The sequence below is a fragment of the Gavia stellata genome, chromosome 25 (assembly GCF_030936135.1).
Source record: "Gavia stellata isolate bGavSte3 chromosome 25, bGavSte3.hap2, whole genome shotgun sequence".
NCBI lineage: Eukaryota > Metazoa > Chordata > Aves > Gaviiformes > Gaviidae > Gavia > Gavia stellata.
The window spans coordinates 183789-208861 of record NC_082618.1 but is presented as its reverse complement, the minus strand read 5'-3'; the positions used below and the strand labels follow the sequence as shown (position 1 = coordinate 208861).

The following is a 25073-nucleotide window of genomic DNA, read 5'->3' as shown; positions in this document are numbered from 1 at the left end:
GGAGGGAGGAACAACGCCTGGAAGGGCTCAAGGGCAGGGCAGGGCAGGGCAGGGCAGGGCAGCCACAGGCCGCTTACCTCCGTCAGCCAGGAGGCAGGTTCTCTCATGGCCACATCCAGAATGCTGCTCGCCTCCTCCTTGCCATAGATGCTTGAGTCCCTCATGGCCTCAATGGCCACGAGGACGATGTCTGTCTTCTCAGAAGGCTGGAGGTATTTTCCAAATGCCTACAGGAGGAAGGAAGGCAGGGAAGACATGTCACACTCAGTGCCCTGATGGTGCTGCTTAGCTGAGCAGTGAGAGCAGCTCTGGTGAGAGATGGCCCGGCAGTGCTGGCAGCAGTGCCCACAGGAAAGCTGGAAGCAGGGGCTGCAGTCACTGCGCGGTGGAGGATGAGAAGAGGGGGCCCTCAGGGTGAGGGAGGAAGGTTGGGGTCGTGGGCACAGTGTGCTGGCCCTACAGAGAACCAGGGCTTGCTGGCGGCCAGGAGGGCTGGAGCTGCTGCTGGGACACTGGCGTGCAGCCCTTTTTAGTCCCTGCTCGGGGACAGCAGCAACCCTCTCACCAGGGACAGCGAGGCCATGCCAACCCTGCTGATTCTGGATCCCTTTGCTCACACAAGTCTCCTGCTGATGCCACGGACAACAGGCCCAGCAAGGGAGGAGCTCATTACCATTGTAACGTTTCTGGTGCTGGGCAAAGAAAGCCAGGAGGTGTTCTCAGCTTCCCATTTCCTTTGACGCTTTGGATGCTCCGGATTATCCTCTGGCAGCGTCGTGCCTAAACAGGAGGGGATCACAGAAGAGTCAGTAGGACACAGCGCCTTTGCCAACAAGATACCAAATGGTGAAAAGAGCTTTCAAGTAGGAATGGCTGAGGAGGGAGGTTATGACCCACAGTCAGGGGAGGAGGTGGTGGACAGGGGTGTAAAGCAAAGGGTGACAGGCAAAGGGAACAAGAGGGACCTCAGGGTGATGGAGAAGGATGAGAGACGCCTGCCTCAAGTGTACGTGTGCGAACGCTCACGGCCTGGGAAACGCAAAGGAACTAGAGCTCTGCATGCAGTCACGCAACTAAAACGTTGTCGGAGTAACTGAGATGCGAGATCCAGCTCGCTTGGCTGGAGGGGCAAAGGACGTCAGGGAAGCTGGCAGACTTTCACGGACAGCCTCCAGCAAGCACAAGAACGGTCCGATGCAATGCTCCGGGAAACAAGCAGGCATATGGGGAGATGTCTGTGTGTGGAGGGATGCAGCCCACCACAGCCTCTCTTACATTTTTGCTGCAGGATGAATCTGAAGAGGTAATGAAGAGCATCCAAAGCCCCCCAGCTGATCTCCCAGTTCTTGCAAGTGCTGCAAAGGATGAGGTGTCCCAGCAGCTGTCCCAGGATGGGGATATGGATCTCCCATCCCCCAGGATGGGGATATGTGTGGCAGGCAGGGCTGTCATCGTCTCCTACAAAGCTGCTCCAGACCTGGGCGAGGGAGGCAGGACAGGTAGAAAGGCTGAGGGGCAGCAGCTGCGACCAAAGCCCTGAACCCAAGAGTCTGCCTGGGGAAGGATCCCCGGTGAGTCAGAGCTTTGGAGGGCCCTCCCAAAGCAGCTAGCTGGGCAGCCGTGCAGGGAGAGCTGCCAGGCCAGGTCTCCTGCCATGCTCCTTGGGCAGTGCTGTCCTGCCCAGGACTGGGGGCCGAGATCACTCCTGGCAGAGAGGGAACTGGGGAGAGAAGACCATGGGAAAAAGAAAGAAACCAAGAGCCTCGCTCCAGGGCAGAGCCTTGCTGAATGCCTCAAGCGGTGCCCAGGCTTGCCTCACAGGCACCTCTGAGCTGCAGGCTGCTCCCATATGCAGGGAAGGGGAGACAGCCTGGCTGGAGGGTGCCTGGCTCCTTACCTCCACTGAGGAACAGCTGGCCAGCAAATCGCTCAGCCTCCCAATCCTCCCCACGGCCCTCTCACACACAGCTGCGCTCTGGCAGTTGGTGAAGGTCAGCAGCATCTGGGAGGAGAGAAACTGCTGATGTGCCCTGGGAGCTGGCACCCGTGCCAGCAGAAGCAGCACTGCTGAAGTGCTGGCTGGACTCGCGCAGTCTTTGTGGCCAGGCAGGTAGGCAGATGGCCGCCCCGGGGCAGCGTCTGCTCCCTTCTGTGCCCTCCCCCTGAAAACAGCCCTGTGTCCCCTCTCCATGAAGGCTGGGCTTTTGGGCAGGAGGCTGCCTGCAGGGTCTGCAATGGGGATACGGACCCCTGGGAAGCCAGGAGTACAGAGCTTCAGTGCTGGGCTCCCTGTGCAGGACAGGCAGGTCCCAGTGGGTCTCTGCCTGGGTCGGATCTCGGGAGGAAAGCACGAGGGACCGCGAGGCAGGAGAAAAGCAGCACCAGCTGCCACCGCTGCAGTGCCTAAGGAGAAGGGTGAAATACCTCCCACTGCTTTGGTACAAGGAAAGCTCTGGGGACGGAGCTGGCCCAGAAGTGCCATGGGCAAGGCTTTGCTGTGACACAGCAGGAGGCTGAAGAGGGGAGTTCCCATTGACTGCAGCCAGGGGACACCGGGCTCCCTGAGGAGCATGGTGGGCCAACCCCTGGCTCCCCCAAGGCAGCTGGGCACCCTTCCTGCAGTGTGTTCTGTGCGTGGCACTGGGGTGGGGACCGCCGACTCAAGAGTGGGAACTCCCTTCCCTCCAGGGTGAGGAACAGCCCCTGCAAACCCCACTCTTTGCCAATGCCAGACCTGTAAGATTGTCTGCAGCTCCGTGAAGCCGGAGGCAGGAGAGCTGAGCACCAACGTCTTCAGCATGGTGTCCATGGCATCCAGGGTCTGCAAGGAGGTCAAAGGTTGTGGCAGTCTTTCTGCAGTCCCTCTCACCCCCAGCAACGGATCTGAACTCCCCACGCCAAGGGAGGACACCCGCGCTGCCTCGTGGTGCCCAGGGGAGGCCTCGGGGCAGACAAGCTGCTGTGGACAGAGCAGCCTGTGGCAGGCCCATGGGAAGGGGACGAAGGGATGAGGGTGGGGAAGCAAAGCCGAGACCCTGCCCTGCTTTGCATGTCTCCTTGTCTCTCAGCATGTGGCGGCCAGGGAGCAGCCCAGAGGGACTGGGGGCTCCTGTAGCTCAGCCAGCACTTACCTCAAAGTAGAGAGTAGTGTCCAGGCCCTGCCTGTCCGTTGCTGGAGGAAGCAAGAAGACACTCCTGAAGCAGGCCTGTAAGAGGCTTTCCTTTTTGCCCTCCAGCACCATCTCCACTTTGCTGCAAAGAGAGAGAGGGGCCTGTTGGACACTGGTGCTGGGAGCGGTGCCTCGATGCCTTGGGCAGGTGGACACGGACCTCTGGAGCAGGGGTGCCCGAGAGGGATAGAGGGTGTGCGGGGAGCCCTGCAAGGAGGCATCTCCTCCCTCCTCGACATGGCCTGGGCCGAAGGACAGTCGTGGCAGGCAAGCCTCCCGCCTGCTGCTTTGGGGAAGAGCCGAGACGTGGCGGGGAGGTACGGGATCCCTCTGCCCTCCCCTGCCCCCTCCCAAGAAGCCGTGAGCAGGACAAAGCAGAGGCCCTCTGATGGCACCACTGGACTCTGCCTGGATGGGCAGAGGCCACGGCCACAGACTGTGGAGAGGTGCCAGCCAAACCAGGGGCTGGGCAGGTACCTCAAGGCGGCGATGGCAAGCATGGCTTGCTGCCGCACTGCTGTGTGCAGGCGGTCCCTGGGCTCCTCTTCCAGCAGCACCTGCAGAACACAACCGGCATGGGACCTGGCAGCTACCAGCAGTGCCAGCAGACCCAGCACCAGGCAGCAGGGCTGGCGGAGACCCTCTGCCCCCGTCCCAGCACCGGCCCCCAGAGTTTCTCCTGCCACCCCCAGTGCTGGGGTCTCTGCTGGCAGGGCTTGTCAGCGGCACCCGCATCCCCTCGGGGCAGTTCAGTGTCTGCACATGCTTGTCCCTGCCCTCCCTCTGCCCATGCACTGTCCTCACAGTGTGCCAGTGCCCGGGGACCTTGCGCCCCCTCCCCAGACCCACTGGGCGTCCCCTCACCTTGATATTCTCTGCCAGCTCAAATCTGTGGCAGAACGCGTTCAGGCCCTGTGACAAGCCACTGTGCACGGCAGCTTTGCACAGGGCACAGATGGTCTCTAGGAACCGCATCCTCTGGGCCTCCTCCTGGCAGCCGGGGCACAGAGAGACAAATGGGGAGCGTGAGTAGGTAGACGCTTGGTCAGCAGGACTGGAGCACTGGGGCTGCAGTGCTGTGCAGGAGAGCTGGGGGGAGCAGCTCTGCGCAGCCAGCAGCTCCCCAGCAGCCCCAGCAGCAGGCAGCAGAGCCGGCGGCCCCATCAGGAGACACAGGCACAGCAACCATGTGTGTTGTGAAATGGCCGTGGTTACCTTTTCTGAGCTCTTTAGAAAAGCCTGGATAAACTGCATGGACTGTTTTTCCTTTCTGTAGAGAGCCAGCCAGCAGGATGCAGCAAAGGAGTCACCTAGTAAAGGAGGAGAGCAGGGAGGGCTGTAGGGAGGGGCCAAAGACAAATGCGAGGAGAGCAAGGAGCTCTGCCCTCCATCCAGCGCTGTGCCCGCTCCCCTGGTGCAGTCTCCCCGTGGGTGTCTGTGCTGGAGGGTGCCCGTCAGACAGGCTGCAATGCTGGAGCGCAGCGTGGTGCAGAAGCCATGAGTGCCATGGGCTTAGGAACTCGCTTGCAGACAGGCTGGAAAGGTCCCCATCCCCCCCTCACTGCTGCCTCCTGCCAGGCCAGCTGCCTCTTGCCACCCATATGCCAGAGCAGGAGCCGGGTCCCCTCTGCTCTCTCCTACCCTGGGGGAGTCTGTGCTGGGGCCGGCTCCCAGCCCTGAGCAGCATTGCGGCAGTGCCATGCTTCCTGCCCGTGGGACCCCCCCACTGCCTGTGTGCTGGGGAAACAGGACCCTGGCATCGATCAGGATGCGGTCGCTGGCCCCAGCCCTGCCCAGCCCGGCGAGGACCCTCACTTACTGCTCTGTAGTGGCTTGGGCACGCACACCTCGTGGGGCTCCGGTGGAGAGCTGCTGTCCTGGGGAGCCCTGTTCTCCTCCCAGGCCAGCCTGGGGCAGCTGGGGGGTCTCTCCGCCATCCTGTGGGATGGAGGAAAGGGCTAGGGGTGGGGAAAAGGGAAGCTTTGGTGAAATGCCTCAGCACCGCAGAACTGCCGAGAATGGCAGGGAAAGACGTGGGCTGTGCTCAGGGGTTCCTCGCCAGCTCCACACTCCCACCCTGTCCCGTCACCGTCCTGCTGGACACTGTGGGGTGGGGGCCGGGGCCACGTTGACCATATGCAGCGCCACGGGGTGTCACAGAGGCGGGTCACAAAGGGCACCCTTGTGACCCGCCACCCAGGCCGGCAGGGTCAGGGTGTCCCCCGTGGGGGGCACGAGGACCGACGCCCCTGGGCACTTGGGTCCTCTTGGCATGCCCCAAGCCCCACACTTGCCCTCATGCTCCCTGGGGACCTCCCTGTTGCTCTCCAGCTGTCCCAGAGCCCCGAGTTCACACATCCCAGCGTGCCCCCAGGACCTTCTGTTCCCTTCAGTGTACTCCAGAGCCCTGCCTCTCTCCCTTGGCAATGATAGATGTCTGAGATTTATTTGAGCTTAACACGAGTCGTATTTTTTTGTCCCTTCATCTCTTCTCTTCCTCCTACCAAACAGGAAAAGCTCATGCAGAAAAGAGAGAAAAGAAAATGAAGCGTCTTCCGCTGAGTTTGCCCTTTTAAGATGTGGGAAGCTTTCAGGAGTGGAGATTGCTGTCTTGCTGGTTTTTTCTTGGTCTGTTCTTTTGACCGTGATCAAGAACCCCTCACCATTGCGCTGCTGCTGGCTGACCACCATCTCCAACCCTCTGTGGACATCTTCTGGGCCACTTCTCCTGCCTGGTGCCCTGCTCCCAGCTTTCAGAACGGCGGGAAGCCCATTTCTGCGGGGGGTGCACAGAAGTGTTACAATTTGAGTGTTTTGGCCTGTGGGGAATGTTATCTCCAGGCAGGGGTGTCTTATGCTTGGTTTTTAGCAACAGGGAGGCTTCTCCCCCGCAGCACAGTAGGAAACGCCACTTTCTGCTTTAAGCTCGGAGCCGGATATGAAAATGTAAGGCTAGTATCCTAACCGAGTGTTTCTATCCCTGATAAAACTGACTTTTTATGTTGCTGATGAAATTTACCAATTCTTTTGTAACCTCATGCTAATCTTTAATCATTCCTGTGATGATACTACACTGGCCACAGTGCGGAGTTCACCACAGATGGGAGGAGATGCTCTCTTCACATCACCCTGGGACCTGTAGCCTCTTCTCCACTTGCTGGCAGTTGGACCTAGCAGCACGCACACCTGGGACAGAGAGTGAAATTACACAGACGAAGACTTAAGAAAGGATATCATAAGCTAGGATGCACTGCGGTGAGCAGGCACAGGGCTGTCAGACAGAAATACTGACTGCCACTGATGACATGAGCCTCACCCTTTCTGTTCATCCTCCTCTTCATTTTCCACCCCGTGTTCCTCCCCTCTCCTCCGCTGTCCCCACCTTCGACCCTTCCCCTAACCGTGAGTTAGTGAATTGTGCATAGTCCCACAGGCCACCCCCGGCTCTCCATAATGCTCTTCGAATAGAATAGAATCATTTAGGTTGGAAAAGACCTTTAAGATCATCGAGTCCAACCGTAAACCCAACTCTGCCAAGTCCACCGCTAAACCATGTTCCTAAGTGTCACATCTACACCTCTTTTCAATACCTCCAGGAACAGTGACTCAACCACTTCCCCGAGCAGCCTGTTCCAATGCCTGATAGCCCTTTCAGTGAAGAAATGTTTCCTAATATCCAATCTAAACCTCCCCCGGCGTGACTTGAGGCCGTTTCCTCTCATCCTCTTGTTCCAGCTACAAAGACCAGGCTGACCCTCCTCAAGGCGGTGCCATGCCTGTAGGTTCTTAACAGCTCGTCAGCTAATTAATGGCTGAACAGTTTTGGTCTTAGTTATAACACAGTTAGTGTTGTGGATTATCACCAGCCCCACAGCTCAGCCCCACACACTTGCTTGCCCCGCCCCCTGCCCTGCTCCCAGTCAGCATGGGGGAGAAAACAGGAAGGGCAAAAGCTTCAAGGGGAGAAAGGTAAAATGCAGAGGGAGGTTGCATTGTTGTAACCCGCATAGTGAGGACCTCAGGACTTCAAGAGGAGGAAATCAACATAAAAAGATGTAAAAATCCTAATGGAAAAAACCAATGAGTTGGAAGACAGTGACTCAGCACGACTTCAGATCAGCCCAGTGCATGGAGCAGCGGACCCCCATCCTTCACCTCCTGGCAGAAGCCTGCCTGGCCAGCAAAGACTCCGAAGTATGTCCTTCAGGGATACTTCACCTCACATAACATCTTGCTACTCTGTCCTATCTTTTGCGTTTACTGAAAGTGTAAAGCAGTTTGTTTGGCTAAATTGCATAGATGCTGCTTGCAAAGCCTCTGCACGTGGCACAAGATGCAACAAAGGCACCCAGTAAGGGCAAGTGACATCAGGTAGCCCTGGGTGACAGACAGTGACATCAGGTAGCGACATCCAGTATTTTTGCTTACCCTTCGCTAGGAATTTTTTTAAAAGCTTTCCTCATTGCATTTCTATTGTAAAGAAAGATCTTCAACCTACAGAGGAAAAGATTCCTGGTAAAAATGATTTTAAACCCCTGCTCTCACTATATAATTCATCAAACCCCATCTTCTTAGTAGACACTATAAAATTTTCTGAGAAGATTTTAGTTTATGAAGGGTCAACGTTCGATATGTTCCTTACGTGCTTAGATTCACCTTACAAAATGCAAGCCATTCTTGTTTGCCATTTCACAGAATCACAGGATGATGGGGGTTGGAAGGGACCTCTGGAGATCATCTAGTCCAACCCCCCTGCCAGAGAAGGTTCACCTAGAGCAGATTGCACAGGAATGCGTCCAGGCGCATTTTGAATATCTCCAGAAAAGGAGACTCCACAACCTCTCTGGGCAGCTTGTTCCAGTGCTCTGCCACCCTCAAAGTAAAGAAGTTCCTCCTCATGTTCAGACGGAACTTCCTATGATCAAGTTTGTGCCCGTTGCCTCTTGTCCTGTCACTGGGCACCACTGAAAAAAGACTGGCCCCATCCTCCTGTTGTTACAAATCTGTAATATAAAAACTCATCTACACAATGTATGTAGGTGGGCAGGCACTTCTTTATTGCAGCGCTGGACGCACAGGGGATCACTCCACCTAGTGTGCGTGCTTAGTTTCTCCACTACAAAAGTTATATACAATCAAAATATACATATTCATCATATTTTCCAAGAAACAATTAACATATTCATACAATTTCCGAGAACTCATTAATATATGTAAATGCTCGTGACGCATGCGCCTTCAGGCACACAGGTGGTCGTCTAAGGTCCTCGGGTGGTCGTCCATAGTCTTCCTCATGGTGTCCTTTAGTTGAACCCAACCTTTGCACGTGCTCAGGTTGGTTGCAAAATCCCATTCTTGGAATCTTCTTAAGTTTTCCCCGGTTTACTGACCAGGCCTACAACTTATCATTCTCTTGACAAGTAAATTCTACCTCTTCACAATGCTACATTGTTCATCGCTAGTTTATGATTAAATCAGAGATAGATCTTACCTCGTTACCCTTATAGAGAATATATATATAAAATTCAATCTTTTTATTAATCACTTTCTAGATTATACTTTTCTGGCAATTTCCATACCTAGGCATAATCAGTGGTTATTTCTATGAATATCTATTGATTGGCATCCTTGATATTCATATCAAGATGGGAAGGGTAAGGAATTTTCCAAGCAGCATCATTGGTGCATATCAGGTCACATTGTCACAGGACTCAAATGAAACTTTTCTATTCAATTCTTCATCGTTCCATCTCGTTACTGTTAGTTCCTTAGTATGGAACGGCGACTCCCTGGCGAGGTTCCTATGGTTATTGTTTCTAACTTAACAATCCTAACTTATTTATTTATTAATCAAATTTAACCTTTCTATATGATCATATTTTGATTATTCTAGAAAATCAGAATATTTACAACAATTCCCCCCTTTGAAAGTTTTGAAAATTATTTCCATACTTTCATTTTAATCACTTAAGCAGATTATATGCGTCAAGTATAGATGTCAATGAGTTAATCGTTTCATCATCCTCCAATTTATAATATATAATATTACTGATAGAACAATACTGATCAAAATCAATATCAGGAGAACAACGATGGGGTGGCATAACTTATTTAGGATGCCTGTAGCAGTAGGTGACCATCCGAAAAGAGTGTCCCACCATTTACGTTCCGCATCTTTTTCCACCCTCTCGAAAACACAGTGTATTTCTTTCACATTGTGATGGACAGTTATCAAAGTTCTTTGTCCGTTTTCCCTGACCTTTTTCAAAATTTTGATTAAATCCTGGTGTTGTAGCAATTGTTTCACTAAAGTGAGATTCATTCCAATGGGTGTAGGTAACAGTTCCTGGATTAATGTAGAATTAGATTGTAAGAGCCGCTGAGATGTGACTGGAGCCAAATAAGAAAAATCACATCTCGTGATCTCAGTGAAATGATAAACACAAAAATTTGAGTGGTTTCTAGTATCTGTAACATCATTTATGGCTATAAAATCACAAGCTGTTTTCAAACATATGCAGTCCTTATCAATATATATAAGCACTGTCTCGGGGTTTTCGTCAGGGCGTGTCTCAAAATGAGAAACATTTTGTTCAGTATCTAAACAGATATCCTGACCTCTGATTGTGTTACCTTCACAGATGAACCCTTGTTGTTCTCGTACAATACAAGATTCCAAATCCACAGTTTGCCACTTCTGTCCCACTTTTTGGGCCCATGCTCTTTGCTCAAATGGATAGAGTATGGTTCTATTGTGATTTAATCCTAATGTAATAACAGGGCAAATTGGATATATTGATGAATGACGGGATCGTAAGTAAAGTTTACCAAATTCCACCAGGACTGCAGTTTTTTCTTGAAATTAGTGGCACTATTTTAAATTATTTTTTGAATCTTGGCGGGAAGAGTGTCTTTTTCACCCTCTCTTATGATTGAAGCGGTCACTGATTGCGCCCACAGTTGAGCCTGGATACAACTGAGAGCCACACTGAGTGCATCTACAATCAACTCATGGTCTTTCACATTCACCTTTTCCCATTTTGGTAATATATTTGACAACAGTCACTGATTAGTTTCTAAAGCCAATAGGGAAGATTGCAAAGGCCGTTGTAATTTAGCCAATCACTAGTTGTAGTAGCCAATTTGTCTCCCGACATACTTTGCTAATTTGCCTTTTTAATGTCTGATTCATTCTTTCTATTTTTCCACTTGATTGAGGCCTCCAGGGGGTATGTAAATTTCAAGTATTTCCCAGAACTTTACTAATATTTTGTACTATTTCGGCAACAAAATGTGGGCCTCTATCAGAAGATATCTCAATAGGTACCCCAAATCTTGGAATTATTTCTTGTAACAACCATTTAATGACTTCCATTGCTTGATTGGTCCGACAAGGAAAAGCTTCAGGCCATCCTGTAAAAGTATCAACCCCCACCAGAATGTATCGATACCCCTTTTGTCTGGGTAATTCTGAAAAACCAAATTGCCAATAATTTCCAGGTTGTACTCCCGATTTCAGGGTTCTCATTGGAACTTTTTTTCTTTAGCACCGGATTGTTTCGCAAACAAATTTCACACTTAGCAGAAATCATTTTAGCTATTTCTAACATTTTTATAGACACCACATATCTCTTGAAAAAAAATGACTAATGCTTCTGGACCCTAATTGCACTCTTTATGTTTTGTTTGTAATATTTCTCTCATCAGAAGTGGGGGAATTACTACCTGTCCCTGAACTGTGACCCACCATCTTGCTAAATTCCTTTTGGCGTCTAATAACTTCCCTAGTTTCTCATCTTCCTCCGAATATTTAGGTTTCTCTTTTGGTAATGTCATGTTTTGTGTGGGAATTAATGCCATTTCTAAGGCATTCCTTTTTGCTATTCCTTTAGCTGTTCTATGAGCTAATCTGTTCCCTATAGGTTCTTTCATATTTCCTGATTGATGTGCTTTACAGTGCACGATTGCCACTTTGGTCGGTCTCTGGACTGCTTGTAACAATTTCAGTATTTCCTCTTTGCATTTGATGTTTGCCCCTTGAGAGGATAATAGTCCTCTTTCTTTCCAAAATATCCCATGGACATGCACTACACCAAAAGCATACTTGGAATCAGTCCAAATGTTTACTTTCTTTTCTTTACTCAGTTCTAATGCCTTCGTCAAGGCTATCAGCTCTGCCTTTTGAGTTGAGGTATTGCTGGGCAAAGCATTAGCCTCTATGATCGATCTCTCCATTGTTACCGCATATCCAGCGTAGCGAACTCCATTTTCCACAAAGCTGCTACCATCTGTGTACAGTTCCCAGTCAGGATCCTCCAATGGTGTGTCTTTCAGGTCTTGTCGGCTGGAATACACCTGTTCGACAGTAGCTAAACAGGGCGCAGTCCTGCTCTCCTGGCTCTGAAGGCTCTCCGGACGAGTGGTCACTGCCCCCCCAGAAGAGGCCCAGCCATGGTCTCCACTCGGCCGAAAGCCATCGCCAGAAGGAATGTGGCGACCCAGACGGAGCTCCCGCCCAAGCACGCGGCTGTCCAGGTCTCCGGCTGCCCGGAGTGCCTGAGCCTGTTGCTGGCACCGGAGGACCAGAGAGACAACGCCTGCGTGCGGTGCGACCAGGTGAACGATCTGCTCAGCCTGGTGGCAGAGCTGAAGGAGGAGGTGGAGAGGCTGAGGAGTATCAGGGAGTGCGAGAGGGAGATAGACTGGTGGAGCCACACCCTACCGTCCCTGAGGGAAAGGCTGAGGACGGAGGCTCCACGGGAAGCAGAGGCCCCCTTACCCTCTTGCCACCGGGCAGAAGGAGGGGACCTAGGAGGCGAAGGGGAATGGAAAAAGGTCCCTGCTCGGGGCCGCAGGCGAATCCCCTCCCGGCCTCCCTCACCTTCTCAGCTGCCCCTACATAACAGATATGGGGCTCTGGAACTTGAGGGCCAGGCTAACGAGGACATGGACGAAAGTCTATCTGCGGGGCTGCCTAGGGCGAGACAGCCTGCCCCACGCATCACAACCACCTCTACCAAGGCAAAAAGGAGGGTGGTTGTTGTAGGTGATTCCCTCCTGAGGGGAACGGAGGGCCCAATATGCCGGCCTGACCTGACCCACAGGGAAGTCTGCTGCCTCCCTGGGGCCCGGGTGAGGGAGGTCACAAGGAAACTCCCCAGTCTGGTACGGCCCACCGATTACTACCCGCTGGTAGTTTTGCAGGTTGGCAGCGAGGAGATTGAGCAAAGAAGCGTGAAAGGGATGAAGAAGGACTTTAAGGCGCTGGGGAGACTGATTGACGGATCGGGTGCGCAGGTGGTGTTTTCTGCAATCCCTTCAGTGGCGGGGAGGAACACTGAAAGGAATAAGAAAGCAAACATGGTCAACGCGTGGCTCAGAGACTGGTGCCACCAGAGGAATTTTGGATTCTTTGACCATGGGGTGGTCTCCGTGGCACTGGGCCTGCTGAGTGCAGGTGGTGTTCAGCTGTCCCCAAGGGGGAAAAGAATCCTTGCCCGTAAGTTGGCAAACCTCATCAGGAGGGCTTTAAACTAGACTCGAAGGGGGAAGGGGATGAAGCCAGGCTACCCAGAGGTGAGCCTAGGGGTGACATGCCATTGTCGGGGGCAAGACCGATAGCCCAGCTCAAGTGCATCTACTCCAATGCACGCAGCATGGGCGGCAAACAGGAGGAGCTGGAAGCCATCGTGCGGCGGGGCAGCTATGACGTGGTCGCCATCACAGAAACATGGTGGGACGACTCGCATGGCTGGAGTGCTGCGATGGAGGGCTATAAGCTCTTCAGGAGGGACAGACAAGGAAGGAGAGGCGGTGGGGTGGCTCTGTACGTCAAGGAGTGCTTTGATTGTATAGAGCTGGATGATTGTCACGACAGGGTTGAATGCTTATGGGCAAGGATGAGGGGGAAGGCCAACAAGCCGGATATCCTGCTGGGGGTCTGTTATAGACCACCCGACCAGGGCGTAGAAGCTGATGAAGCGTTCTACAAGCGACTGGCAGAAGTCTCACAGTCGCAAGCCCTTGCTCTTGTGGGGGACTTCAACTTACCAGATGTCTGCTGGAAGTACAACACAGCTAAGAGGAAACAGTCCCGGAGGTTCCTCGAGTGTGTGGAAGATAACTTCCTGACGCAGCTGGTAAGCGAGCCTACAAGGGAAGGTGCCCTGCTTGACCTGCTGTTTACGAACAGAGAGGGTCTGGTGGGAGAAGTGAAGGTCGGAGGCCGTCTTGGGCTTAGCGACCATGAGATGATAGAGTTTGCAATTTTTAGCCAAGTAAGGAGGCGGGTGAGCACTACCGCTACCATGGACTTCCGGAGGGCAGACTTTGCCCTGTTCAGGACACTGGTCGGGAGGGTCCCTTGGGAGACGGTCCTGAAGGGCAAAGGGGCCCAGGAAGGCTGGACCTTCTTCAAGAAGGAAATCTTGAAGGCGCAGGAGCAGGCAGTGCCCCTGTGCCGTAAGAAGAGCCGGCGGGGAAGACGGCCGGCCTGGCTGAACAAGGAGCTTTTGCTGAGGCTCGGGGAAAAAAAGAGAACTTACCACCTCTGGAAAAAGGGGCAGGCAAGTGAAGAAGAATACAAGGACCTCGTTAGGTCATGCAGGGAGGGAATTAGGAAGGCGAAAGCCCAGCTAGAGCTCAACCTGGCCACGGTCGTGAGGGACAACAAAAAAAGCTTCTATAAATACATTAACAACAAAAAGGGGGCCAAGGAGGATCTCCATCCTCTACTGGATGCGGTGGGGAACATTGTCACGAAGGATGAGGAAAAGGCTGAGGTACTTAATGCCTTCTTCGCCTCAGTCTTTAACAGCCACACCAGGTATCCTCAGGGTATCCGTCTCCCTGAGCTGGATGACAGGGATGGAGGGCAAAATAGGCTCCCCATGATCCAGGAGGAAGCAGTTAACGACCTGCTATGCCACCTGGAGACTCATAAGTCTATGGGGCCTGATGGCATCCACCCAAGGGTGCTGAGGGAGCTGGCGGAGGAGCTTGCCAAGCCACTCTCCATCATTTATCAACAGTCCTGGTCAACGGGGGAGGTCCCGGATGACTGGAGGCTTGCCAACATGACGCCCATCTACAAGAAGGGTCGGAAGGAGGATCCGGGGAACTACAGGCCTGTCAGCCTGACCTCGGTGCCGGGGAAGGTTATGGAGAGGCTCATCTTGAGGTCTAACGGTATAAATATGTGTTGCTTGAATAATAAAGTGGACTATGCTTTATCACTCATATTGAGTCGGACGCATCCGTTCCTTCAGCCGCGAACCGTCGGTCAACTCCTGGCATCGGGAAACTCCCGACATCTTCGGGAAACTCCCGACAGGCGCTCACGGGACACGTGCAGGATAACCAAGGGATCAGGCCAAGCCAGCACGGGTTCATGAAAGGCAGGTCCTGCTTGACCAACCTGATCTCCTTCTATGACCAGGTGACCCGCCTAGTGGATGAGGGGAAGGCTGTTGATGTTGTCTACCTGGACTTCAGCAAAGCCTTTGACACTGTTCCCCACAGTATTCTCCTAGAGAAGCTGGCGGCCCGTGGTTTAGACAGGTACACTCTTCGCTGGGTAAAAAACTGGCTGGATGGCCGAGCCCAGAGAGTTGTAGTGAATGGGGTGAAATCCAGCTGGCGGCCGGTCACAAGCGGAGTCCCCCAGGGCTCAGTTTTGGGACCGGTCTTGTTTAATGTCTTCATTGATGATCTGGATGAGGGGATAGAGTGCACCCTCAGCAAGTTTGCAGACGACACCAAGTTGGGAGGGAGTGTTGATCTGCTTGAGGATAGGAAGGCTCTGCAGAGGGATCTGGACAGGCTGGATCGATGGGCTGAGACCAACCGGATGAAGTTCAATAAGGCCAAGTGCCGGGTTCTACACTTTGGCCACAACAACCCCAGGCAACGCTACAGGCTTGGGGACGAGTGGCTGGAAAGCTCCCCCGCAGAAAAGGACCTGGGGGTGTTGATCGACAGCCGGCTGAATATGAGCCAGCAGTGTGCCCAGGTGGCCAAGAAGGCCAACGGCATCCTGGCTTGTATCAGAAATGGTGTGGCCAGCAGGAGCAGGGAGGTGATCATGCCTCTGTACTCGGCGCTGGTGAGGCCGCACCTCGAATACTGTGTTCAGTTTTGGGCCCCTCACTACAAGAAAGACATTGAGGTGCTGGAGCGTGTCCAGAGAAGGGCGACGAAGCTGGTGAGGGGTCTGGAACACAAGTCTTATGAGGAGCGGCTGAGGGAGCTGGGGTTGTTTAGCCTGGAGAAGAGGAGGCTGAGGGGAGACCTTATCGCTCTCTACAACTACCTGAAGGGGGGTTGCAGAGAGGTGGGTGTTGGTCTCTTCTCCCAAGTGACTAGTGACAGGACTAGAGGAAATGGCCTCAAGTTGCGCCAGGGGAGGTTCAGGCTAGATATTAGGAAAAAGTTCTTTACCGAGAGAGTAGTGAAACATTGGAATAGGCTGCCCAGGGAGGTGGTAGAGTCACCCTCCCTGGAGGTATTCAAGGAGCGTGTGGATGTGGCGTTGTGGGATGTAGCTTGTGTAGCTTGATGGACATGGTGCTGTGTGGTGTTGGGTGGGTTGGTTTTTGGTGTGTTGTGCCTTGTTGTTGTTGTGTGGTGGTTGGCTTGCGTGGGTTGTTTGTGGGTTTTTTTTTTCTTTTTTTTTTTTTTTTTTTCCCCCCAGGTTGGACTTGATGATCTTACAGGTCTTTTCCAACCGTAGTGATTCTGTGATTCTGTGATTCTGTAAACAGTCATGTTCCAGTTGTCCTTCTTCCTGTACAGAATTCAGGAAAACTGCAGGGTTAACTAGGTTAGTTGTTTTTAGTATCACATCATCTTGCTGCGTCAATATTACTTGATACTTCATCATCCTGCTGCGAGAAAGCCAGTGACCCCCCTTTTGTTCCAGAACAGTCACCACCATGTGTGGTACATATACCACTATTGTCCGTCCCAGAGTTAACTTTCGGGCTTCTTGTCTGGGCATTACCGCAGCAGCGACTGCCCGAAGACAGGTCGGCCATCCTTTACTTACTGTGTCCAGTTGCTTGGAAAAGTACCCCACTGGTCTCTTCCAGCTTCCCATCCGTTGGGTCAGTACTCCCAGGGCCAGATGCTGCCTTTCATGGACAAACAACTGGAAATCTTTAGTTAAATCCGGAAGTCCCAAAGCAGGAGCAGTCATCAGGGCCTGTTTCAGATCTTTAAAGGCCCTTTGCTGTTCTGGGCCCCACTCAAAGGGAGGTGTCCCTTTCTGGGCCTCATACAATGGCTTAGCTATTAGACCATAGTTCAGGATCCATAGCCTGCACCATCCAGTCATTCCCAGGAAGGCCCTCAATTCGTGAACGTTTTTCGGTTTTGGTATACTACAAATGGCTTCTTTTCGGTCTGTTCCCAACTGTCGTTGGGCTTTTGAAATTTCAAAGCCCAGATATATTACAACTTGACTTGCTACTTGTGCTTTGTTTCTGGATACTTTGTACCCATTAAGTCCCAGAAAGTTTAAAAGGTCTATCGTTACCTTTATGCAGGTTGCTCTGTCCTCGGTGGCGATTAGTGTATCATCCACGTATTGCAAAAAGAGATGACCAGGTAACTCTGGATTATTTTGTTTCCACATCTCGAGCTCTTTTGCCAGTTGATTGCTGAAGATGGTCGGGCTATTCTTAAATCCTTGTGGTAGTCTGGTCCATGTTAATTGTGTTCTTCGTCCTGTTTATGGATTCTCCCACTCAAATGTCATCGGACATTCTGGCATATATATAAAATTCATGTGTAATTACCTTATTTCCAAATTTCAGATTCAGGGGTTTTAGGAATGGCCTTTCTTCTTGTTTCCTGGTCGCTCCAATTGCATTTGCAGTTTTATTTCCCAATTTCTCTTTATAGGTGTTCAAAACAGAATACGTTGCCCCGGTATCTACTAAAAATTCAACTGCAGAGTCTCCTAGCTTAATTGTAACCAGAGGCTCAGCTGGGTTCCCCTCCGGTCCCCTTCATTCATCCAAAGTCATCATTCTCACAGCCTCCTGCTGATTTGTTTTCGATCTGGGGCAATCTTTTTTTCCAATGCCCCTCTTCCCGACAGTACGCACACTGATTCATCCCCAACGTCATATTAAATCCTTTTTCCCCAGAATTCCTAAAACCTCCTCTTCCCTTCGCTTGTCCCCTTTCTCTGCCTCTCATCAAACTTCCCGTTAAAACAGCCAACAGCCTGTTTTCCCTAACTTTCCTTTCTTTCTCCTTTTTCTGTTCCTCTTCTTTCTCCCGATTATTATAGACTCTCCATGCCACTTCAAGCAGCTTATTCAGATCCCTTGAATCTTCCCCTTCCAATTTCTGAAGTTTCTTTCTTATATCTGGGGCTGATTGCCCCATAAAGATAGAAGGCAACTGAACAGCCTCTTCTGGTTTTTCAGGGTCCAAATTAGTGTATTTCCTGGCAGCAGTTCTTAACCTTTCCAGGAATAATGAGGGGGATTCATTTTTGTAATTTTGAGCAATTCCTAGCTTTTGGCAGTGCATGCTTAACTCCATACAGTAGCCATCCTTGATAACGAGTCAATTTCTCTCTGTGATCCACAACATTCGGGTCCCATTGGGGATTCCCCAAAGGGAAATTCTGTTCTATGGTTCCAGTCAGTACACCACTTACACTTGCTGCCTCTGCCTGTGCCTTTGCCATCTTTAACACCATCTGTTTCTCAGTGCTGTCTAATGAGTTATCGAATACCACTTGCAAATCATTTCAATCGGGATCCTGAGTCCTAATAACCGCTTCCACAACACTAGCTACCCTTTCCAGATCTTCTCTGTACACTCCTGCTGCCTGTTTTCATGCCATTAAATCAACAACAGAAAACGGGACTTTCACATATCTTTTCAACAGCTAAAACCATCACTAAATTATCTCGACCTATCAACTTACACTCCTTCTGCCAATCAGTTCACTGCCTTAAATAAAAGAACAAATCCACATACAGTATTTCTTTCCATTTTCCTTCTCTTCTACAAAACCACATTAAGTGCAAGATAGTATTATAATTCAAAGTCTCATTCTTTGGCCACTTTTCCTGGTCTTCTAAAACATATAAAGGCCACCAGTGATTACAATGTTCAATCATTTGGCTCCTACTCAAATCATCATGCAGCTTATTCCAATGTGCTAACAAACATTCCAAAGGTGACGCCTCATCAATAGTTAAATTCCCCACATTCTTACTCTTAAACAATTTTGTTAGCACCATTCTATATGTGTATATTTTTATATATTTATATATATAAAATAATAAATATAAATACTATTAAACAAATATAAATATTATAGTTATATATATTTAAATAACAAATATAAACAATATCTTAACCAATGCAAATATTTGAATTCTAATACCAATACCAAATAGGTATAGAATATCAAATATCAAATAAATGCAAAAGATAATTGTCCCTCATGCAGCTTATTCCAGTGTGCTAACAAACATTCCAAAGGTGACATTTCTGGTATTTTCTCATCAATAGTTAAATTCCCCGCACTCTTACTCTTAAACAATTTTGTTAGCACCATTCTATAGATATATTTTTTTTATATATAGAAAAACCCCAACAAATATAATTATTATTTAATAAAGACAAATATAATTATATATTAATAACAAATATACATAATACCTTTACCAATACAAATATTTGAATTCTAATACCAATACCAAATTGGTATAGAATATCCACAGAGTCCCGCCCGGGTGGCCAAATTGTTGCCAAAATGGATTGGCTTGCGTTTTTCTTTTCTTCTTGTTTGTGTGCGGGTACCAGAAAGAAGGCAGCTGAAGTACGCACTAGCTAAACCCCCTTTTTTATTGCCACCAATAAAGGTGGCTCTTGGCTGGGAGCAGGAGGAGGCCACCACACTACCTAAGCTATATGCAGGTTACCTCGTGTTTTTCTTTCTTTCATTGCCTTTCCTAAGTGCCTGTTGCACTGCAAAAAAATGTCAAGACTGACAGAACCACCTGTCTTATTCTTGTACTTCTCTCCTAAATGCACTTGAAGTTCATACCAATATTGAAACTAATAAATATTTCTATAGCTCTGCAGAGAAGATTGAGTGCAGTAATTATTGCAACAAAGGGAAAGGGAGATAATACACTCCGGGAGATCACCTTTGTCTTTCTCTTCTATTGTCTATGAACACGTGACTTTCTCAAATGCTTTTTAAGAGTTTGTAAAATATGGATAATCCCGAGCCATGAAAATTCTTGAGAATTTGTTCTCTTTGTTCTTTGGGTTTCTTGGTTTAATTTTTCCTTTTATTTAAAATACCTTTAAAAAGATATTGTACGATTTTGGACACAAATTCACGTGAAGGCAAACAATCAGAGGAGGAAGTAACTTGGCATTTGTAGTGGCCACGACATATAAAGGCATTATTATCCATGAGTATCTTTGATACATCAGTATCAAGAGAAAGCTTTCCTACAGGTAGCAGTCTGACCTTCCCTTAGTGCTAGCTGTTGAAATGCAGGGTCAGGCGCATTGGAACTCTATTTTGGACTGCTTATGCAGTGCCCAGTAGCCAGGTTTTCTGTATGTAAGCCCATGAAGTTCTGTGTGCAAGCCCAAGACCCCCAGATCTCGATCTCCAGCATGATCCAGGTTTTCAGAACTCTGTGGTTCTGTCTTTAGGCTGTTCCCGTTTGCACATGCCACCCCCAATGCAAGAAAAGCAGTTGTAGAATGTTGGTCCTCAGGTCCTTGATCCAGGTGTGAAGCTCCCCTAGGGTGAATCCAGGCATCTGGAATCCCCTGGGGGACCCTGTTGTCCAGGTCTGTGGGATGTGCGAGGGTCACTGAGGTCTGGGAGGCTCCGGCATTGCCACGTGGCCCTGGGAGGCAGAAGGAGGAAGGGAGAAAGAGGAAGAAAGGGGAGGAGACCCTATATCCCCATCTGAGGGCGGGTGTGGAATCATGGGGCAACTGGGGTGTCCTGGGAGCAACTGATGGGTCTAAGGGTGAAAGTGTGGGACCCTGGGGGCAAGTGGGGTCAACTGGCTGTAACTGGGACCCACAAAGGGACAGTGGGGGTTCTGGGGAAAATGGAGGGAAGTGTCAGGGTGTCAGGGGCAATTAGGGGAATCTGGGGGAAGCAAGGCAGCCTGGAGTGGTCCTGGGTGCAAGGGAGGGGTCCCGGAATGGGCCAGAAGACAATGGGAGTCCCAGGGGGGGCCCTGTGAGTTTAGGAGTCCCGGCAGCCTATGGCCCAGCTGGGACACTCGGGTCCCCTCGCATTTGTAGGGAATCCTGAGGGACTGAGGGTCCAGGGGGGTTTGGGAGTCCCATGCTGGTCTGCGGGGAGCCCCAGAAGCATGGGGATTTGGAGGGTAAGGTTTACCAGGTCGGGAGGACTCACGCTAGCAGCAGCACGAGCGCCATGGAGCCAAGTGCCAGCCCCAGTTCCAGCGCTGCCATGTGGTGCCAGGGGTTCCTGCCTTGGGGCCAGCGCAGCACAGCTCTGAACCGAGCCTGGGGTCCCTGCTCTGCCTCCACGCTTCCCTCTGATACTGTGGGGACCCAGGCACCTCAGGTGATGGGGCAGTGCCCCCCAGGGACCAGGTATCCCTAAGGCACCTGCTCCAGCCACAGACCTCACTGCCCTCAGGGACCCAGGCGTCTGGGGGTCCCTGCTCCACCCCACGTGCCCCAGCACCCCCGGAGGAGCCAGGCATCAGGGAACACCTATACCCTCCACCTGTCCACCAGGGACCCGGGTGTCCTGGCACCCTGCTCACAGCCCCATGCACCCCCCCTCCCATGGACCCATGTGCCTGGGGTCCCGCTCCAGCCCACGCTGCTAACTGCCCCCAGGGCACTCCGGTGTCTGGACGCACCATTGAGGTAGAAGTACTTGCGGACCAAGGGCTCAGAAAGGACGCCCAGGCGACAGGCGATGGTTCCTGGCGTGGGGTCCTGGAGGGTCAGACTGAGAGGTCCCTCTGCACTCCCCTGCAGCTCCTCAAACAGCGCCAGATCCTGTGTGCGCAGCTGGGGCATGGGGGAAGACATCAGCGCAGCCTGCTCCACCAGGTACATGGAACAGCATGCACGTGCATGCAAAGGCACCCGTGTCCTGCACCTGTGCTTGTCACGACCCTGTCATGCTTCTGGTACCCTTTTCTCATGCATGTGCGTGCACCTCATGTCCCACATGTGCTCCTCGTGCCCTGTGTGTGTGCACAGGGGGGTGCACAAGCAGAGCATACACAAAAGTCACTTCCTTCACACGCATGTGCACACAAGGGCCTATGAATCTGCAAACACACGAGTGACCTGCCTCCTGCTTGCGAGCACCCTTCACGTGGGTGAGCACTTGCTTGCATCCTGTGCATGCTTACACACATTCTCCTTACAGCACACCTATCTACTGTATAAGCAACGCCTGTATCTGTTGATAGTCTTCACGCCAAGCGCACAGCTGTGTGCACATGGGCCTCGCTAACCATGCCCAGTCCTCTCACGAATGTCTGTGTACACCCTTGCACATGCATGTGAAACTCACATCCTTGGCAAACATCCAGGTAACGGGCACATCAGGCGGGGTGGCAAAGGGCATGTCGCAGTGCAGTGTGATGGCTTCATCCGTGCGGGCCCGCATGTCCTGCACTGGGAGCATTGACAGACGTGTGAGTTCACATCTGCTCATGCACTTAGAGAAATAATTGCGCTCCTGTGCGACTGCACGTGCTCATGCGCTCACAGTGGGGATGGGTGGGCATGCACCTTGGCACAGTCTTGTGTGCTCACGGTGGGCCCGGCAGGCGTGCCCACACGTGAGGAATGAGGGTTGCCCCCAGAGCCCTGGCCGCAGCCAGCTCCGGGCTGGGGCTTAGCCCAGCCTGGACGCCTGGGTCTACCACGGCCCCCGTACCTGGGCAGTCCAGGGGAAACTGGCAGTCCACGAGGCGGCAGGTAGCACACTGGAAGACGCGGGCGGCTGGCTGGTACCCTGGGAGGGAGAGACTTGGCGGTCCCAGGGGGATGGGAGATGTACTAGGGGACAGGGGGTGGCAAGACAGAGGGATGGGCACTCACCACAGGGCGGGACACAGGCTGGAGCTGGTGGGGGGGAAGCAGCATTAGGCTGGGGATCACTGGGGATCCACATCCCTGTGATGAGCTGTCAGGGCTAGCACTTGTCCAGCCCTGATGGGGTCCCTGGGGGTTTCTCCGAAATCAGGGTGCCCAGGGTGGGGGTCTCTGTGATCGCCCCTTGAGTGGGGGTGGCAGGGGTTCCCCAGGGTGGGAGTCCTGGGTGGGTGTGCCCACTGGCCCCATACCTTCCTCCAGCTTGCTCAGCTTCATCCAGATGATGTTGACGGCTTCCTGCAGAGACACCTCAAAGGGCTCTGGGGTGTCCCAGATGTCCAGGTGAGGCAATGTGCCCTCTCCCGTATCCCCATAAACCCTCCCCGGACCCCACAGATCCCCTGTACAACTCGCCTCGACTGCACATATCCATCGTGGAGTCCCATATATCCCCGAATACCCCATCACAAAAACCCAGAAGTTGTATACCTTGAAGCCCATATACCCTCAGGATTCCCCAAATATCCCCTTACAGCCCCCAGACCTCCATATAGCCTATATTTCACACACCACCCCCCCCACCCCCCCGCCTTCAAGGCCTCCACATCCCATCCCCCATGCCCCATGTCCTGGCCCTCCCCCCTCACACGTGCCACGTCCCCTGCTCACTCATGTCCTTCTGCTTCTCCAGAAAATGCAGGGCATCCATGACGATCTCCCGAAGTGCCTCGCATTGCCCCGACCCTGGGACCAAGGAGACAGGAGCACTGGGACCAGCACAGGGTTGGGGTTGGAGGTTCAGGGATGGGAGGGTGCAGTAAGGGCTGGGGGTTTCCGGGGGTTCCTGGAGTCCTGATCAGGGTTTAGGGATGCTGGGAAGGGTCAGGTATCCCTGGGGATTCCTGAGGTCCTAGGTAGAGCCAGGGGGTCCCGTGGAGTCGCCAGTGTGTCCCTGGTCAGGGTTGGGTGATTCTAAGGGTCCCAGGCAGGGCTGGGGTTCCCAGAGGTCCCTGGGGTCCAGGTCAGGACTGGGGAGACCCTGGCATGGTTTGGAGGCCCCAGGGTGCTTGTCTGGTGTGGGTCCCCAACTGCCCGGGATCCTGGCCAGTGTCGGTGTGAGGGCCTTGGTTGAAGTGGGGAACCGCAGAGGGCTCTGGGGTCCTGTTCAGGGTGGTGATCCCCCTTGGGATGGAGGTCCCTGGTGGGATGGAGGTGCCAGTCAGGATGGGGGTCCTTGGGCAGGGGCCTTGTCGGGTTGGGTGTCCCTGGGGTCCCATGACGCACCCACAGTGACAGAAGCGAGTGGCACAGCAGCCTGGACGAGGGCCTCAAGGCAGTGTTGATGGCGGGGGTCCTTGGGGGGAGCCCCAGTAATGTCCCGGCAGAGCCGTGCCCGCTGAACGGGGGGCCCAAAGCAGAGCAGGCAGGAGTGCACCGCAGGGAGCCAGGACACCAAGGCCACCCACTGCCACAAGCCAGGTCCCCCTGCCCGGATGCTTCGGTTTCCAGGGGGCCAGGAAGCCAGCACCAGCATCAGGGGCACCCACCACCACGCCATGTCTCCAAAGAATAGCACCCAGATGCCTGGGTTCCCAGGGAACAGCAGGGTTCCTAGGCGGAGCCTGGGTGACTGGGTTCCCAGGGAACAGCAGGGTTCCTAGGCGGAGCCCGGGTGACTGGGTCCCCAGGGAACAGCAGGGTTCCTAGGAGGGCAAAAAGAGGCGTCAGTGCTCAAGTTTCTCTGACATATACTCTCTACGAGAGGACTGAGTTATGACCTGTCTACCTCGAAGGCGCTGGAAGGGATCCAGGGAGGCGGTGAAATTCTCCACTGCGTGGAGGTTCATCTCAGAGACTTTGAGGGAAATGCAGCAGAGCGACGTGGTGCTGCTGCGGCGTTCATGACTACCAACCCTACAGGAGTGTCTTGTGGTGCGCCGCCCACGGCACCCGCCAGCCAAACCCCGCTGGACAGACGTGGCCTCCGGCAGCGCGGCGGTGCAGGTGCGGGTGCGGGTGCGGGTGCGGGGCCGCAGTGCCGGGCGCGCAGCGCGGCGGAGGCGGGAGGCCGCCATGGGCCCGGCCCTCCCCGCTGGTGTGCGGCCCCGCCGCCCAGGAGGCACAATCGAACCCGCAGCACATCGATCCGCCGGCGCTGGCTGAACTGAGCACGGGAAAAGCGGAAGTGCCTCCTCAGAAAACTCTAACGGAGGAGGGACCCGAGCCGCCTACTGAGCTCATCGATTGGGGACATGAGGCATTCGGGAAGAAAACATCCGCGCCAGCACGTGGCGCGAAGTGGGGAGCGGGGAGGGGGTGAACATCTGTCTGCCGCAGCCCAGTCCCGGCTGTGCCGCCGCCGCGCGTGCGTCCGTGCTACGTGCGCCCGGCGCCCCGGCTCCTGCGCGCCCGCCCGCCCTTGCTCCGTTCCCGCCGCCCAACCTCCCTCCCTCCCTCCCCCCGCCCCCCCTCCCCCCCTCCCCGCCGCCCCCCCCCCCCGCCCCCCGCCGCCCCCCCCCCGCCCCCCGCCCCTCCCCTCCCCCGGAAAAAACCCCTCAAGTGAGAAGTTGCAGCATTCTCACCCCCCCCGCCAGTCTCTTCAGCACTCAAGAAAAGCATCACCTTAGTGCTTCTGAACACAAACAGCAGAAGCAATAGATAAAGTTAGTTATAAAGGGTTTACCGCTCAAAATTTTATTTGACAAAATAGACTTATAGAAAGCAATTTGTATCAAGAGGTTTGAAAAGCAACTGAAGTGTTTTCTCCGGGAGAAATTAAGAACAAGTCTATCAGGAGCTTATGTG

At 52.7% G+C, this 25073-nt stretch overlaps 1 pseudogene; it reads right to left on the bottom strand.

The window, feature by feature from the left end:
- Positions 1–20573: 20573 nt before the first annotated feature.
- LOC132319201 (sperm acrosome membrane-associated protein 6-like) lies at positions 20574–23826 on the bottom strand (annotated as a pseudogene).
- Positions 23827–25073: the final 1247 nt, after the last annotated feature.